Raw genomic sequence first — 14,508 nt, forward strand, 5'->3', positions numbered from 1 at the left:
CTGGCCACTCAAGAACTTCACCATGACAAACACAAAAACAGGGAGGGCCACAGGCCTGGCCTGAGGCTCCGGGCTCCAACCAGGGAAGCTTTCTCATTTTGGCTTCCAGAATCAACCCCCAAAGCGGCACGCACAAACCGTGACACTGCCTCCCAAGCTGCAAGCTCACTGCACCTACCTCAGCCCACACTCCGACTCTGAAGATCAGCAGGTGAGCCTGCCCCCTCACATTCCCTCAGCGGCCTTTCAGCAGGGACCTGGGATTCATAGACGACCCAGTTTATGTGCAGACACGGTCCACCCTCAGACAGAAACCCCTCCAATGCTGGAGTACTGGGTGGTATTTGCATGTATGTCAGGAGGGGACGATGGCCCTTACTCCTAACTGTGCCCTACCCCCGAGAGAGGAAACGTGCTGGACCTCAGTATCGATGAGGAGATGGTAGAGTGTTCTCACTCATTTTGTTCAGATTTTCCAAGAAATGCATACAAGGGTGTCATCATCGATCCAAGCACATGCTGGGAAGCTGCAGAATATAACTGGGCAGGCTGCGAGGCTCTGTAGAGCAGCCATGACCCTGGTGTACTCCAAAACCCTGGGGAATCCACAGTCCTCAGGCCACTCAGCAAGAGCAACAGTCAATCCACTCTTGCAGCCACTGGGCCCATCTGAGGAAATCCTAATATCCAATGCACATCTTAGGGTGGATGAGTTATCCACGGCCACGCTCACCAACACGCACCCGCCTCACTTTTTCGAGTTCTCCTTAGCACCTCCAGTCATCAGACCAGAGAGGTGGACAGAAATCACTCAGGCTTCAGAATTGGACTGGGGTCCTCAGAGAACATTATTCATGTGAACATTTACCGGGGCGTGATCCTGGAAACTCCTTCCCAAGGACCTCTATCCCTTACGGAGGACTGATTGCGTGTCTGACAGCACGACTGTAGAAGTTAGGCACTTACATTAGCCGGTGTGTTTGAGGGTGTATGTGTGTGTTTGCACGTGTATGCACGAGGATGCGCTTGTGGGTTTCTATGTGTTCCTCTGAATCCGCGTCTTGGTCTCTGTGTGTCCCTGTTGCCCTCTGCAGAGAACCTGAACAGTAAAAGCCACAGCTTATACACAGCGCCCTGGCTTTGGACCCCCCCACTAAATGGAGAAAACCCCTGTTAGCCTCAAGAGGCCGCATGTGAACTTTGACTCCCAGGGGCTGTTGAAATTGGCCATGGATCCCGCTCTCCCACAGCCACGCCTTGTGACCATAGCACAAAGACTCGACGAGATCTGCCTCCCGGCTGTGGGTGTGACATCTACGTGGACCTGGAGACCCTGCCAGCTAGTAGCACATCTGATGTGCACTTGGGGCCACTCCCAGTGCTTTTGGAAGCAAGGGAACCTCCCATTGATGGTGCCAACTCTGACGTGCAGCTGGCTATAGGCAAGATGCAGCCCGGCACCTCTCTAGGGGCTAATGGACTTCAGCCCAAGTGCTACTTCTTGTCATCTAGGGCAAATCACTTTCCATGGACCTGTGGGAATGCCCACCATGGGAAGTGGTGGGCTTCAGCAACCATGACCCAGGTTCGAACCCCACAGCAGAAGCTAGGTTACCTTTCCAGCCACGTCCCAGCCAGCTTCTAGCCGGCAGGGTTTGGAGCCCTGAATCCGAGGAAACGTTCAAACACTCAACAGCCTCATCCTCAGTGCCCTCCTCCTGCCCACAAGGCGACTCGACCCTACTGGAAGCCACAGACATCATGCGAACATGGGGACACTGTACACCAGGGAAGACAGACTGCAAGCATGTCTGATTTGACGACGCTGACCCCATCCCATGCATTCTGGCACTTCTCCACTGCCACAGCGACACTAACAAGGACCTCACAGAGATCAAAGGCACTGTCCCCGAGGACCACAGACAGACTTCCAGTGGAAGACCTCTGCCACGCAAGGGGAGCTGGAACCCTGCAAGGGCACAGTGAATACACCCCCCGAAGTGCCACGCCCAAAGTGGGAACCTGGCCAAAACACACCTCTCCAAGCCGCGAGCTCACTGGGCCTAGATCTGCACACACTCCTTCTCCTAAGACCAGCAGGAGAGCCTGCCATCTCACAATCCCTCACTGGCCTTTCACCAAGGACCTGGGATCATAGACTACCCAGCTACTGTGCAGACATAGTCGACCCTCAGACAGGATCCCCTCCAATGCTGGCACCCTGAGTGGTGTTTGCATGCGTGTCAGCAAGGGAACGTTGGCCCTCACTCCTAACTGTCCCCTACCCCCAAGGGAGGCAACGTGCTGGACCTCAGTTTCGATGAGGAGATGGTAGAGCATTCTCACTTACTTTGTTCAGATTTACCAAGGAATGCATACGAGGGAGTCATCATCCATCCGAGCACGTGCTGGGACACTGCAGAATCCAACTGTGAGGCCGGGTGGCTCTGAAGAGGATCCAATGACCCCGGAGTACTCCAACAGCCTGGGGAATCCACAGCTCCCAGGCCACTCAGCAAGAAGAAGAGTGAATCCACGCTTGCAGTCACTGGGTCCATCCAACGAAACCCTAATATCCAATAGCACACCTTGGGGTGGGGGGATGTCTATGGCCCTGAGAGATCCATGGCCAGGTTCAGCACCCTGGGACCATCCCACTTCTTTCGTGTCTCCCTCATACCTCCAGTCATCATATCACGCGAAGGTGTTCTTGTCTTAGCGGACGGCCAGCCTTGCTTGGCAACTCCACCTGAGAAGTGGACGGAAATCACACATGAGCTTCAGAATTGGATCCGGGTCCTCACAGAAGAAGATTCATGCCAATGTTTACCTGGTGGTAAGCCCTGCACCTGCTTCCAACTACCTCTTTCCCTTAGGGAGGACTGAATGCGTGTCTGATGGCAGGAGTGTAGGACATTAGCCACTTACGTTTGCCTGTATGTGTTTGTTCATTTGTATTTTTGTGTTTGTAGTGAAATGGCATTCCTTCTACACATCACCGTGGCCTGTGCCTTGTGAAATGCAAAGAATTCCCATGCACACTATGATTTGTGCTTCATGCCAGGATCTGCCGCCTAAGTCAAAATCTTCACATTTTTTCAAATCTTCTTATTTTTCATTTTTCATACTTTTTATCCTATGTCATATTCTCCCATGAAAAGGTATCACTGCCCTTCCCAACACATAATTTGTACCTCTCACCTGATATGTTCATGGACTTTTAAAAACCCTTCAGCAATGTCCCTCACAGAGTTCCTTTTTAAAAATATTATCTTTTTTTTGCCAACAAACACATGAAAGGATGCTCAACATCGCTAATCAATAGAGAAATGCAAATCAAAACTACAATGAGATATCATCTCACACCAGTCAGAATGGCCATCATCAAAAAATTTATAAACAGCAAATGATGGCGAGGGTGTGGAGAAAAGAGAACCCTCCTGCACTGTTGGTGGGAATGTAAATTGATACAGCCACTATGGAGAACAGTATGGAGGTTCCTTAAAAAACTACAAATAGAACTACCATACGACCCAGCAATCCCACTGCTGGGCATACACCATGAGAAAACCATAATTCAAAAAGAGTCATGTACCAAAATGTTCATTGCAGCTCTATTTACAACAGCCAGGACATGGAAGCAACCTAAGTGTCCATTGACAGATGAATGGATAAAGAAGATGTGGCACATATACACAATGGAATATTACTCAGCCATAAAAAGAAATGAAATTGAGTTATTTGTAGTGAGGTGGATGGACCTAGAGTCTGTCATACAGAGTGAAGTAAGTCAGAAAGAGAAAAACAAATATTGTATGCTAATACATATATATTGAATCTAAAAAAAAATGGTTCTGAAGAAGCTAGGGGCAGGACAGGAATAAAGACACAGACATAGACAATGTACTTGAGGACGGGGGAGGGGTAATGGCAAGCTGGGATGAAGTGAGAGAGTGGCATGGACATATATACACTACCAAATGTAAAATAGATAGCTTGTGGGAAGCAGCCACATAGCACAGGGAGATCAGCTCAGTGCTTTGTGACCACCTACAGGGGTGGGACAGGGAGGGTGGGAAGGAGACGCAAGAGGGAGGAGATATGGGGGTATATGTATAGCTGATTCACTTTGTTATAGAGCAGAAACTAACACACCATTGTAAACCAATTATACTCCAATAAAGATGTTAAAAAAATATATTATCTTTTTTTCTAAACATAACACCTTTGTGGAAAATATCTCCAATATTATGTGATCTTTTTCACATGTTTTAAAAAGATTATCCATAGACCTGTTTTTTATTATGAATCACCATATGTTATGCAACATATTTTATATTCCATTTCATGTTATTACAAAAGGTAAACTACCCTATTCACAGAAGGCAAAAAGAACAATAGCAATAAAATATCTTTTTCTCAAAAAGTTAAATGAAAAATTTACATACATTTTTCTTTACCAGTATTACTGTATTTTGTGATATACGGATTTAATTTTACAGATAAACTGTAACCAGCAGAATCACAGGGGGTGATTTTCAAATTATATTTTTGGTAAAATCTTTCCTCCCGTACCATATAATCAGCTCTTTCAACTGAAGAAGAAAAGAAATAACTCCATTAAAATTGTTAAAATTATTTTAATAGACACTTCTCAAGTGAAGATATACAAGTGATTATAATCCTTCAAGATATGATGAACTTCATTAGTGACTGGTAAAATCAAAAGTGAAATGAGAATGACAGCACCAAATCTGACACATGAGGAACTCCAACACCTGTCCCTTCATAAACAGTAACGAAAAAGTGGTAAATGCTTGCACTATCAACTTTTTTGGAAATCTGCAAATTCACCAAGTAATAGCTGTCACTAGGCAATCTCTTAATCAAGAAACATAGTTCAATTTCTAAAATCCAGAAACTTTGGGCTGTTTAACTGACTCTAATCTCATGTCTTATTCCCCAACTCAGTGATATTATTGAGAATAACACTCCACATTCCTGGTTCTTGTAGTGGAAAGAGTCGGACTGACCTCATATCCAAAGAATTGTAATTTCTTTTAATTTATGATTTATGTTGGCTCCCTAAAACACTGGTTCAAAGACTCGCTTTTCTTTCTCCTAATTCAGAAGTCACTCAATGCTAGCAGCTAGATTGGTGGTAATTTGCATTGTTTGTCGCTGCTGCCTAATGCAACGGATTACAGTTGTAACAGAAAATAAATTAAACCAATACCTTATGAGGAAAGTTCAGGAATGAATTTTTTGTGTTTTTGAAGTAATGGCTATCAGGTGATTCCATGTGTTCCTCATAATCTATAAGGGCAGCACAGATGTAGAGTTATGTGCCTATTCAGGGAAAACTTGAGAAGGCCTAAGGTCTCCTCTGTGAGTGAACTTGAGGCTCTTAACAAGCAAAAATTGAGGCTAAGGGAAAGCTTAAAATGCCTGGCTAAGTGTTAAAGGCATATACTAACATACACAGAGAGACTTCTGAAACGCAGGGAAATTTTTTGTCTTCAGGATTTCTAAGGAAATCTTTGTCCAATTTTTAGCTGACCACAAATCTAATGAAGCAGTCTTCAGTGAACACATACCACAAACAACTTCAACAACAAAAAGCAACAACAGACAAACAGGGAAGGCACATCTGATTTCCAGAGTTGCCGCATTATGATATTCATAATGTCCAATTTTCAACATAAAAGTAATGGGCATTCAAGGAAACTATGAAGTATGTCCCACACACAGAGAAAAAAATATAAGAACAAGTAATAGAAACTCTCCCTGAAAAGCCAAGACATTGGACTCAAAGACAAATATTTTAAATCAGTTACTTTAAATGTGTTGAAAGAGCTAATGGAAAACATATTTAAGAACTAGATGAACCCCACAAGCACTGTCTCATGAAATAGGTGTATCAATAAAGAGACAGAAAGTTTTCAAACAAATCAAGTAGACATTCTGGAGCTGAAAAGCACAATAGCAAGTGTTGAAAAACTCACAGAAAGGGCCCCACAACAACTTGAGCTGAAAAAATAAAACTAACTTAAAGGTAAGTCAATTTAAATTATCCAATTATAGGAAGAGAAAATTTATTTTTTAATGGACATAGCCTAAAAGTCCTATGAGGCTACCATCCAGTGTACCAACATATGCATAATGAGAGTCACGAAAGAAGAAAGAAAGGAACAGAAACTATATTTCAAGTAATAATGGACAAAACTGCCCAAAGTTGATGAAAAGTGATAAACTACCTATACAAGCAGTCTAATGAACTCCATGTAGGATAAATTCAAACAGATTCATACTGAAACACATCATTATGAAACTGTTCAAATAGAAAGTCAAAGAGAGAACCTTGAAAGCAGCAATAAAGAAGGGACTCATCAGATAGAAGTGATCTTCAATAAAATAACAAGTGATTTTTCATCATACAACATGGGGTAAGAAGGCAGTAGGATGATAGTTTCAAAGTTATGCAATGAAAAGACATTCAACTAGGAATTCTTGATCTGACAATAATGCCTTACAAAAATGAAGGAGAAATTAAGACATTCTCAGACAACAAACACTGAGAATGTTCTTTGACAGCAGCCTTGCCCTACAACAAATGTCAAAGGGGGTCAAGCTGAAATGAATGGACCATATACAGTAACTTGAATCCACATCAAGCAATAAATAATATCAGTAAAGGTAACTTCACAAGCGAATATAAAAGCCAATATTAATATGTTTTTTGTAACTCCTCTCTTTTCCTATCATATGCTTGAATAACTGCATAAAACAAAAATTATCAGTCTGTGGTGATGAGTACATAAGTATAGAGACATAATTTGTGACAATGACAACACACAGGGGAAATGGAGCAATATGGAAGCAAAGATTTTATATACTATTGAAATTAAATTGGTATTAATTAGAACTAGATTGTTATAAATTAAGAAGTTAATTGTCACCCCTAGGGCAACCACTAAGAAAATAACTTAAAATATATATAGTAAAAACAACAAGGAAATAAAGAAGTTTAAATGGTGCACTCAACAATATCTACTTAACACAAAAAAAGCAATAATGAAGACCAAAAAACATGTAAGACACAGAAAACAATGAACAGCAAAATGGCAGTAGTCCTCCTTTATCAGTAATGACATTAAACAGAAATGGTATAAAATGTATAAGTGAAAGGCAGAGATTGGCAAAATGGATTTAAAAACATGATCCAACTGTATGTTATCTGCCAGAGACACACTTTACATTCAAAGAGACAAACTGGTTGAAAATTAGATCATGAAATAAATATTTCATATAAGTTGTAACCAAAATAGAGCTAGAGTGACTATACTAATATCAGACAAAATTTGTTTTCAAACAAAAATTGTTTCATGGGTCAATTAAACATTGATAAAAGAGTCAATCAATTAAGAAGATATGACAATCATAAACATTTACACACCTACCAACAGAGTCCCAAAATATCTGAAGCAAAATTGCACAGAATTGAAGAGAGAAACAGACATCTCTACAATACGTGGATACTTCAATGTCCTACTTTTAATAACCAATAGAAAAATTAGAAAGAAGATCATTCTGGAAATAGAGCACTTGAACAACACCATAAATCAACTACACCTAACAGACTTACGCAGAACACTCCACCTAAAAGCAGAAGATTACACATTTTTCTCAAGTGCATAAGGAACATTCTTCAGAATAGACCAGAAATAACACCCAAAATAAGTTTAAATAAATTTTAAAACATTGAAATCATACAAAGTATGTTCACTGACCACAATGGAATTAAATTAGAAATCGGTAACAGAAGGAATTTTAGAAGACTCATCATACACAAGTGGAGATTAAGAAACACATTCCTAATAAACAATGAATCAAATAAGATTCTCTCATTCTCAAGGTAAATTATTAAATTATTTGAGATCAATAAAAATTATCATACAACATTCCAAAACTTACGAGATGCCAAAAGCAGTACTTGAGGGGAAAATTTTATAGCTGTTAAAACTTACATTAAAAAATGAAGAAAGAGAGAGGGTGGGAGGGAGGGAGAAGCAAGAGGGAAGAGATATGGGAACATATGTATATGTATAACTGATTCACTTTGTTATAAAGCAGAAACTAACACACCATTGTAAAGCAATTATACCCCAATAAAGATGTTAAAAAAAAAATGAAGAAAGAGGGCTTTCCTGGTGGCGCAGTGGTTGAGAGTCCGCCTGCCGATGCAGGGGACACGGGTTCAGCCCCGGTCTGGGAAGATCCCACATGCCGCGGAGCGGCTGGTTCCATGAGCCATGGCCGCTGAGCCTGCGCGTCCGGAGCCTGTGCTCCGCAATGGGAGAGGCCACAACAGTGAGAGGCCCGCGTACTGGAAAAAAAAAAAAAAATGAAGAAAGATTTCAAGTCAATAATATAACCTTATACCTGAAGAAGGTAGAAGAAGAGAAACCCAAACATAAAGCAAGAAAAGGAAGAAAAAAAAAGATTAGCATAGAAAATAATAAAGATTAAAGATTGAAATAATCAATTGAATAGAAATTTGAAAATCAATGAAACCAAAAACTGATTCTTTGAAAACTTTAACAAAATTCAGAAAGTTTTAGCTAAACTGACCAGAGGAAAAGAGAGAAGATTCAACTTACTAATGTCACAAATGGACACAGGCACATTATTACTGATTTCAAAGAAATGAAAAGGGTTATAAACAATACTATGAATAAGTGTATACCAACAAATTAAACAATCTAGATGTAATGGATGAATTCCAAAATACATAAAAACTATCAAAAATAACTCAAGAATAAATTGAAAATCCTAATAGACCTTGCTATGGTCTGAATTTTTGTGTCCCCCCCAAAATTCATATTTAAAATTGCAACCCCCAAATGTTAACATAGTAGTACGTAGGACCCTTGGGAAGTGTCTGGACCATAATGGTGGAGACCTGGTGAATGAAATTCCTTTCTTATAAAAGAGACCTCCACTAAACTCTTTTATTCCTTTCACCATGTGAAGATACAAGAAGTCTTCAACTCAGAACAGTGCCCTTACCCGAGCATACCAGCCCCCTGATTTCAACCATGTTGGTATTCCAGCATCCAAAACTTGAAAAATAAATTTCTATTGTTTATATGCTACCTGGTCAGTGGTGTCTTGTTATGATGGCCCAAATGGACCATTAATAAAAAAGTGACTGAGTCAGAAATTTAAAAAATAAAAATAAAAAACCTACCAGCAAAGAAAAGTCTAGGACCATATGCTTCACTGGTGAATTCTACCAAACATTTAAGGAAGAATTGACATCAATACTTCTCAAACTCTTTCAAAAAATAGAGGAGGAAGAAACACTTCCTAACTCATATAATGAAGCCAACTTAACAGTGATACCAAAGCCAGACAAGGACATCACAAGGACCTCACAAACTAGTGAATGTAACAAAAAGAAGTAGACTCACAGATATAGAGAACAAAGTAGTGGTTACCATTGGGGAGAGGGAAGGGAGGGGATGAATTAGGTGTAGTGGATTAACAGGTACAAACTATTAGGTATAAAATAAGCTACAAGCTATATTGTACAACATGGGGAATATAAGCAATATTCTATAATAATTACAAATAGAGTACAACCTTTAAAAATTGTGAATCACTATATTTATACCTGTAACTTATATAATATTGTATATCAACTATACTTCATTTAAAAAAAAGAAGTGATGAGACAGGATATCATCTTGTTCCCAATCCTAGGAAAAAGTACTTCTTTTTTAAAACACCCTGGGTTGTAAATTTTTAATACTTGCCATTTACAGCATTAATACTCTATGTCGATTTAATTCTACACATTAAGACAGCAACCATGCACTATAAATCTACTTATATACTAACATGGATGAATAAACAATTATGTAATTTTAGGATCATATTTATTAGACCAAAATATGTTCTAGTGTTCCTGTCATTCATAATTACACTCAAATGTTTTTGAATGATAAGAGTTTCTACAGTTCATGTCAGTATCTGGTAGGGCTCTTTTCCTCCCTAATATTACAATTATTAATGTTCACGGCTATTTTATTAGTTGTTATTGAGTTCATTTGAATTACTTTGCTAGGTTCTGGAGAAGTGAAAACATATATTACAATACATAAATAAATAAATAAGTATAAAAATAACAAAAACAATTATTACTTCAAAGAATTTGCGACCATAACTTTGTCAAAAGAAAAACAGAGTTTACCCATTTCTAAAGTATTAAACACCAGGCCCTAGGTAACATAAAACCTGTGTAATCATGCCAAGGAATATACAAACCATTTTCCTTATTGATGGATGTTTCAATTTTAACAACAAATAATGATTAATTATTTACTATATGAAATTTCACTATCTCTACACTTGATTAACCCAACCCGATATCTTTTGTGAGATTAATGTACTATGGAAAATTGAATTTTTTTGTGTTTCAGAAAAATTAAGTACTTCAAGGTTCTTTATCATTTAAAATCTTCATGGCCTTACAAAGATCTCAGAAAGTTTAATATATAATTTTTCACATCAAAAAATGAAAAACACCTAATTAAAGTCAAATTCATCACTGAGAAGAGTAGCAATAATGACCCATAATGATCTTATGGATCTGACCAAAATGCTCTAACTATGATGATCTCAATCATGGGGTTAACATTCTGAAACCATAATTTGTTACAGAAACTCCCAAACACAGCTTAATTTCACCAAAGGATATTTCACTGCAATAAGAAAATGTATTAAAAAACCAATAATTTTCCAAGATTCTCCATTTGTCAATCCATCCAAAACTCAGATAAAATAAAATTTAAAATTTGGAAATGAGGGTAGAGGCAATCACCAAAGAAAAGGACACATCATGAAGATATAATCGAGTAAGCCATTGAACAGATGAACACAGAGACTTCAGGGTGTGGCACAGAGCACATGACATATGAATTTTAAAGGACTCAGGTATAGTTACTCACCCCTATTCTCTGAAGTGGAGGCCCTCATTTCAGCCCTTCTACCTCAAAAAACCATAAATAAACAACAACAAAAAAGAAAGATATAGTCTCAAAAAATACTCAACACTAAAAATAACAAACACACTAATACTGACTCCATGGTCAATATTTATTATAGGCATGCATGGTTCCCTTCTTTTAGCCCAACACTAATGAGTCTTTCAGTACCCATCACAGTTGCTTGACCCCTTCTTAATGCAACATTTCTTTTGTTTCCTCATTTATTACTCAAGAACATTTCCTTTAAACAAGTTCTATCTACATCTCTGTTCAAAGTGAGCAAAATGAAGCAAGTCTTGGGTCACTTAGCATATATACAGTGAATATTGCATCATAAGATAGGATGCTAATAATGCCTTGCCCTGGGAGAAAGAAAAGACATGCTTGCAGCAGTATTATGTCGTCAATGAGGGGTCACCAAATAAAGCCAGGCTATGAGGGTCTTATTTGTCCTATTAGAGGGGCATTCATCTGGACCTCAGATTGACATCTGGAATGAGTCCCTCAGCATCCTCAGACAATTTTTCTCATCATCGATCCAGACAAGCACCCTCCCAACATATAAGCATTTCCATAGCCAGGCTTATTTTCTTCAGGCTTATCTACTGCGTTATGAATTAAAAACAGCACATATACTGTAGACATTTTGTTTAGTAGTTGAACAATGGAACCCTCATCTACACAGCACAGTAGGCACATACCATGGATTTTTTTGAATAAAATTAAATAAAATCTATTGAGAAAATACAAAAAATTAAGTCAACTAAAATTTCAAGGAGTAGTGGGGTAATATTTGTAAATGAGGTAGCAAATAAGTTTTGATTATCATAGAAATATGAGTAAAACATCTAAGTTCTGAAATGCTAGTAATAAAAAGTTAAATAAATATTTTGGCACATTTAAATTGCACTAAAAGATTATTTTCATACATAATAAAATGGTATAAAAAGGAAATCTATCAACGGTTCTTAAATGTTAACCAAGTTACTTCAAAGAGAGATTTTTATTTAATAAAGGAAAGAAACAATAATGAAGATTCCATTAACAAAGCAGGCATACCTATGGGGAAAAATCTATCATAAAAGCATGCTCCCTGAGCGCCTGAAAGAATGAGCTGACAGGACTTGAATTTCTCACATCACTGGCCAGAACACAGACCAAAACTTTCAATAGCACCCGAGTAGCTGCTCACCTTTCTTCCTTGAAGTATGATAACTTTCTAGCCTTTTACCTGCAGCAGAACATCACAAAGAATATAAATCAGATCAGGAAATACATGAAATTCATTTAAAAATCAAGTACAACAATTGGTTCTATGTAATTATTTATTTTACAGGCATCCCCGCATGTCTAGTCCTCATCACACAAATCACGGTTCCTTGGTCCTTTATCACTTTTGTCTATTCATTTCTTCACTTATTTCCTCTCTGAATTCTTGACTCTGCAAATAGTCTGTAATCCTGTCTACAATACTATGCAAATTAGTGGCATAACAGTTTTTGGGTTTTTTTTTGCGGTATGCGGGCCTCTCGCTGTTGTGGCCTCTCCCATTGCGGAGCACAGGCTCCAGACGCGCAGGCTCAGCGGCCATGGCTCATGGGCCCAGCCGCTCCACGGCATGTGGGATCTTCCCGGACCAGGGCACGAACCCATGTCCCCTGCATCGGCAGGCAGACTCTCAACCACTGCGCCACCAGGGAAGCCCAATAACAGTTTTCTTTTTAAGTGAGAAATTCTAAAGTTGTATCCCACCAAATAAAGACTTTGTGAAAATGCTTTGTGATGGGTCAAATGAAAAGCACATGATAAAGGCGTTGTTAGACCTATATTCTAGAAGTAAGATAAGAACTCTGAAAATCCATTACAAACAACCTGTAGAAATAAATGGAGCAATGGCAAGAACAGAAAAATATCAATAGATGAGACAGTTCAAAAGATAAATGGAAATTATTAAAAAAGAACCAAATGAAAAAAGACATTAGAGAGAGGTAAGATTGGCTTGTCTTTTCTCCACACAGAATGCAACTAAGAGCCCTAGGAGGAGTATATCTATAACCTAACAGAGGTCTCTGAAGGATAAAGGCCTGCAAGTAAACTGGGCAACTCAGAGTGCTAAGTAAAAGAAACTAGACCTTAGACGCTAAGTAATGTTTCATTCCATTTAAATGACATTTTGTAAAAGGCAAAACTATAGAAACAGTGATTGCAACAGTGATTGTGGAGTAGGAGGAGAAACACAAGGGGATTTAGGGGTAATGGAACCCCTCCACATCATGATTGTGGTGCTAGATATACTATTCTATACCTTTGTCAAAACCCACAGAACTGTACACAACAAAGGGTGTATTTTACTGTACATAAAATAAAAAGTATATAAGAGGTACAAATATAAAATTTTAAACAGGCTGGGACAGGGACTTCCCTGGTGGTCCAGTGGTAAAGAATCCACCTTCCAATGCAGGGGACATGGGTTCAATCCCTGGTCGGGGAACTAAGATCCCACATACAGTGGGGCAAATAAGCTCGTGCGCCACAACTACTGAGCTCGCGCGCCGCAAACCACAGAGCCCACACGCTCTGGAGTCCACACGCTACACCTAGAGAAGAGAAAACCAGCATGCCACAACTAGAGAGAAGCCTGCGCACCGCAATGAAGAGCCCACGCGTTGCAACAAAAGAGCCCGCGTTGCTCAAAAAAGATCCCACATGCTGCAACTAAGACCTGATGCAGTCAAATTAATTAATTAATTTAAAAATAGTTTTTTAAAAAAGAAGAAAGGCTGGACTGAACACTGGTCCTAGTATTCATGTACCCATTCCACACTCTCATATATTGAGCCTATATATTTGTTAGCAGGCACACACTCAAAGGAATACCATTTAATAAGGAACCAGATACTCAGATATCAAATGTTGAATACATGCAAAACTGGTAGCACTCAAAGCTACCCAAACTGTGAGCTAACACTAAAATGAGTTAGCTAACATCTTCCCTCACTTGCTTAGAATAGAAATACAGTACTGTTCAACAACAGTGATTTTGTCGCTCATTTTTTTCAGATTTTTCACAATGTATGAATATATGATCCAGACACATTCATTCAAAAGGGCACCTTTTGCTGGCTGCCTGTGAGAAAGGATAGACCCTGAAGACACCCAAGAAATAACAGTCATTCATAACCCTGGAAACATACTGAACCACTTGATTTACACGTGAAAATTGGAGATGACAATGAATAAGGGAGGCTACACCAGCTATTAAACCAATGAGACAAAGTTTTTCATTTCAGTTCTTCATGAACATTATGAGTAAAATCAATACATTTCTGTGGCAAAATTCTACCAATCCGAATGATCCTACTGTCCTTGAATAATATTTAATTCACTTATTTGAGATACACTTTCTCCATCATAATTAATGTTGTAAGACAAGGAAATGCTTTGTATGCAAACCAAC

The 14,508-nt window shown here is 39.0% G+C and overlaps 3 non-coding genes across 3 annotated transcripts; all 3 read right to left on the reverse strand.

Moving 5' to 3' along the window:
* Nucleotides 1-417: 417 nt before the first annotated feature.
* On the reverse strand, nucleotides 418-510 carry LOC115850067 (small nucleolar RNA SNORD116). The gene has a single exon (XR_004038230.1). It is a non-coding gene; the product is annotated as a small nucleolar RNA SNORD116 (small nucleolar RNA).
* Nucleotides 511-2,306: 1,796 nt separating this feature from the next.
* Nucleotides 2,307-2,399, reverse strand: LOC115850064 (small nucleolar RNA SNORD116). Its single transcript, XR_004038231.1, has one exon. It is a non-coding gene; the product is annotated as a small nucleolar RNA SNORD116 (small nucleolar RNA).
* Nucleotides 2,400-11,524: 9,125 nt separating this feature from the next.
* Nucleotides 11,525-11,591, reverse strand: LOC115850065 (small nucleolar RNA SNORD109A). Its single transcript, XR_004038232.1, has one exon. It is a non-coding gene; the product is annotated as a small nucleolar RNA SNORD109A (small nucleolar RNA).
* Between the last annotated feature and the right edge of the window lie 2,917 nt (nucleotides 11,592-14,508).

This window comes from Globicephala melas, chromosome 2 (assembly GCF_963455315.2).
Source record: "Globicephala melas chromosome 2, mGloMel1.2, whole genome shotgun sequence".
In the NCBI taxonomy this organism is placed as follows: Eukaryota; Metazoa; Chordata; class Mammalia; order Artiodactyla; family Delphinidae; genus Globicephala; species Globicephala melas.